Genomic DNA, 4734 nt, shown 5'->3' with positions numbered 1-4734 from the left:
TGTTAATTCGGTTTTGTGAGATACTAGTTTTGTGATTATGGAAGGCAATGTTCCTACTTTTCTTAGATGAATGCTAAGACATTCAGGGATGAGATGGAATGATGTCTTCAGTTTATTTTTCTGCAAAAATAAAGCAGGTCTTTAGTTCTACTTTGCCATGAGGATTTTTATAGGGCAGACGCAAAACCTGCTTGACATCAGAGTCAGCATTTTTTATTTTCTTTTGGAAGCACGGAGTCACTGAAAAGTTGTGTTAGGTGTTCTCTGTGGAAGTGGTAAGGAGGAGAAAGGAGAGTGCCTCTGGTGGCAGTTAAGGAGACTTCCTTGAGTTTGGGGATGGATCAGAGGTCACTGGGTCCCCAAGAGAGGATGAACCTCCAAAGGCCAGGCCCCTGACCCATAAAGGGCAGAGAAATGGAAAGTCCCGTGAAGGCTTGGCCAATGGGAAGGTCAGTAGCAACCATGATGGACCCAGGGTTATAAGCGTCTCCCTATTTTCGGTACCTTGTAAGCCTCGCAGATCTTGGTGGGGCTCTGGGGGGAAGGGGGAAGGGGCCCCGGTAATGGAGGCAACTTTATTTGATTTTAATGCAGTGAGGTCCACACCCACCTCACTGCTATTATTATTATTATTATGTTGCCTCTGTTATTATTATGAAACAGACTGGAGCCAGGGAGTGACACTGGGTGCCAATGTGTGCTGCTCCCCACTTCAGTGACAGGAACTTAGGAATGGCTGAGGCTCTTCCCCGGGAAAGGTTCTGGGCACTTCCCTGCTGCAGCTGGCAATGGGGCTCCCATCATGCCTGGAGTGACAGCGTGAGAACAGGTGTCTGTGGCTGAGGGCCCGACCGGAGAACTCAGCCTTGTCTGGACCAGTGGGTATCTGTCGGGACCAGGCTGGGGGAGCGGGCCAGGCACTTGAGGTCTGTGGACGAAGCCAGGGCCCAAGGAAACCACTTGTCTCTCTTTCTATCTGCAGGCCTGGTCTGCTCCCCACACCCCGTCCCATGCCCTGCCCTCCACCCCCACCCACCCCCCCCCAACCTGGCTAGATTCTCCAAGTTCCCTGGCTGGGGAGCAGGAAGGGGTAGGGAGTTTCCAGAATGTCTCCGTAGAACTCCTGGGGGAGTCTTGGCAACTGGAAATTGTCAGTCGTCTCCTTGACAACCAGCAGCCAAATAATTCTGGGAATGGAGGGGGGAGGAGAGCTCTCTGCAGGGTGGCCAAGAGAAGCAGCCCTCAGCCCCCAGAAAACTCCGCTCCCCCATTACCTGCGTCAGGCGGGGGCCCATCAGGAGACCAAAACCACACAAGTGAGTTGAAAAAAGGATAAAGAATTGATAACTAGACATAACGCTGCTCACGAGGTAACGAAAGGGCGACAAGAGAACTGCTCAGGTGTCACGGAGTTCTCGGCAGTGGCCGGAGGGCCTGCCACCGCCTGGGCTGGGGAAACCAGAGGAAGAGGCTGCAATCACTAACCCTTAGACATTTTGAGGAGGGACCCAGAGCCCTGGGGAGGAGGCTCTCAGCCGGAAGGAAGGAAGGACGGACCCCTGGGCTTGCACCCAGACCTCTGAGGAAGAGGCACCTGCCTGTGAGGGCCGGGTCTCTGGAGCTGGCGTGTGGGGTGCGTAGCGTATGGTGAAGCTTGAAGTACTAGAGACATGGCAAGCTGGATTCAGCTGCTGCTCCGGGATGGGCCTGCTGCGGGGTGAGGGGGGAAGGTTGGGGTGCCTCTTGCAGGGAACACACGGACACAAACGGGAAGGCAGGCGGTCACCCTTCCTCCTCCAGCCTGCAGCCTCCCCTCTAGTGGCTCTGGTCACAAGGATCCAACAGGGAACAGCTGGCCAAGCAGAGACGGGACTCACAGGGCCCGAGGCCACCTTCACAAAGCAGTGTACAGAGGACGGGGCTGGGGCTGAGAAGCCAGAAATTTCAAGTATTCGTCACCGCAAGGTGGGGAAGTTCTGGTCTTCCAGCCCCGGCTTTACTGAAAAGAGCAGTGCCGAGCACATGGGAGATCTAATATCGTCTGGCCTCTGCTGTGGTTGATTCCTGAGAGTGCACATGGGCAGGCCTTCCCGGACTTACTCTGGCTTGTCTTGAAAAGTTCCCGACGTTCCCAAGCTCTACAGCTGCAAGGAATTTGTATAACCGTAATGATGAAAACAACAGTAATGAAATATTTAGGTAAGAGGGGCCTATGAAAATGGACTACAAATCACTTTGACCAAATCATATGGTAAGGCGAAAGGACAAGATAAACAGATTCATGGGACAGAAATAGAACCAAGTCCAGAAATATACCCCAGTACGTATGGATAATACACAATAAAAGTGGTATTTTAAACCAGTGGAAAGAAGGATAGTTTATTTGATCGATTGCGTAGGCCCCACTGGCTCTTTGAGAAAAACAGAATAAGGTTTGTCTCTCTACCTCACGTGTTATTAAAACTAAATTTCAAATAGGTGAAAGATTTAAATGTATTTAAATTTAAACATTTCAAACCACTTACATGCTGTTTTTCACATTTAAACAATTTCATGAGGAACTATTTAAAACAGTTTTAAACACTGCTTAAAACAATTTAACAAGGAGAACATTAGAAGAATGTTCATACAATCTATGGTTTGAGGAGATTTTTTATTTATTTTTAATGTTTATTAATTTTTGAGAGAGACAGAGACAGAATGCGAGTGGGTAGGGGCAGAGAGAGAGGGAGGCACAGAATCTGAAGCAGGCTCCAGGCTCGAGCTGTCAGCACAGAGCCTGACCGCGGGGCTCGAACTCACGGACCGTGACATCATGACCTGGGCCGAAGTCGGACGCTCAACTGACTGAGCCACCCAAGTGCCCATAAGGAGATTTTTTCCAAACAAAATGGAAAATCCAGAAGCTAGAGGGGAAAAGGTAGACATACTTTTTTTTTTTTTTAATTTTCAAAGGATAAAATATCACATATACAGAGACAAAAGACATTACAGACTGGAGACAAAATTTCAACATCTACTACCTATAGAGGTTTGACATCTGTGGCAAAGAGCTCTGAGGCAAAATGAGGAAGAGAAATAGGCCAGCAGGACAATGGACAAAACATACGAATACATTTGTATTTGTATCAGAGATGGTCAGTGCATTCAGGGAAAGATGCTTAACCTCACTAATAGAGAAACGCACATTTTATTTTTATTACATAAAAAAATTGTTTTTAATGTTTATTATTCTTGAGAGAGAGAGAGACAGAGTGTGAGCAGGGGAATGGCAGAGAGAGAGGGAGACGCAGAATTGGAAGCAGGCTCCAGGCTCCAAGCGGTCAGCACAGAGCCCGACGCGGGGCTAGAACTCAGGAACTGCGAGGTCATGACCTGAGCCAAAGTCGGACGCTCAACCGACTGAGCCAGCCACCCAGGTGCCCCAAGAAATACACATTTTAAAAGCACGACTTCACTTTTCCTTTGTCAGAATGGCAAACCTTAGAGTGAGGAGAGCCAGCGCTGGAGGAGATGTGGGGGAAGCAACTCGCAGTCCCAGGTGTGGAGATGGGAGTTACCCGGACTTCTGAGAAAGGGATCTCGTAACATGTATGAAAGCTAAAAATATGCATCTCTTGGGGCGCCTGGGTGGTTCGGTCGTTTAGCGTCCAACTTCAGCTCAGGTCATGATCTCTCGGTTTATGGGTTTGAGCCCCACGTCGGGCTCTGTGCTGACAGTTCGGAGCCTGGAGCCTGCTTCGGATTCTGTGTCTGCCTCTCTCTCTCTGCCCCTCCCTGTTCGCACTCATATCTCTCTCTCTCAAAAATAAACAAACATTAAAAAAAAAATTTTAAATAGGCATCTCTTTGACCCAGTTATGGGTTAGTTCATATGTCATGACATGTCATTTCTGGTCATTTATCCTACAGAAAATGAATGAAGAAAAGGAAGGAAGGAAGGAAGAAAGGAGGGAGCGAGGGAAGAAAGAAAGAAAGAAATGAAGGGAGGAAAGAAGGAAAGAAGGAAGGAAAGAAGGAAGGAAGGGAAGAAACAAGAAAGAGAAAGGCAGCAAACTCCAGCATTCAAGGATATGCGTTAAAAAATTTCAAAGCTTTTTTTTTTTTTTGCAGCGACAAAAGTACAGTACGGGTAATCGTTGAATGATACACAAAGGTCCATATACCGTAATGTTCTGCAACTATTAAAAAGTAAATTACAAAAAGACAAATGCTGTATGATTCTACTTTCCATACCTCTAACGTAGTCAGACTCGGAGAAACGGAAAGAAAAGTGGTCGCCAGGAGCTCGGGTGAGGGGGGAATGGGGAGTTGGTGTTTCATGGGCACAGAGTTTCAATTTTGCAAGGTGAAAAATTTGTGGGGGCTGGCTGCACGACAGTGTGAATATCCTTAGCATCAGTGAACTGTACCCTTAAAAATGATTAAGGTGGTACATTTTATATTTTTACCACAATTTAAGAAAAAGAATACATTTAGAGGGATTTTTGCGATGTTAGGTGAGAAAAGCAGCTTGCGGAGAAATCTATGTAGAATTTGTAAAATAAACGACATATTTACATAAATGTAAGTGAAGACCTCCAGGGTAATCCAGACCTGCCTGGCTAGGACCTCAGTCCTCTGATTCCAGAGTGCTCTCCACGCTCCACAAAGCCTGGGATTCCAGCAGGAGCTGGCAATTGAACTAGGCTCACTGGCTTTCTCCGCCTTTGGGTGGCAAAGCACCCTTTCAAC

General features: G+C 47.6%; 1 long non-coding RNA gene across 1 annotated transcript; it reads left to right on the top strand.

Moving 5' to 3' along the window:
* Positions 1 to 1057: 1057 nt before the first annotated feature.
* Positions 1058 to 4207, top strand: LOC122482528. Its single transcript, XR_006297195.1, has 2 exons — positions 1058 to 2199; positions 3913 to 4207. It is a non-coding gene; the product is annotated as an uncharacterized LOC122482528 (long non-coding RNA).
* Positions 4208 to 4734: the final 527 nt, after the last annotated feature.

Source organism: Prionailurus bengalensis, chromosome D1, assembly GCF_016509475.1.
Source record: "Prionailurus bengalensis isolate Pbe53 chromosome D1, Fcat_Pben_1.1_paternal_pri, whole genome shotgun sequence".
NCBI classification, from domain to species: domain Eukaryota; kingdom Metazoa; phylum Chordata; class Mammalia; order Carnivora; family Felidae; genus Prionailurus; species Prionailurus bengalensis.
This window is presented reverse-complemented; position numbering and strand designations above follow the sequence as displayed.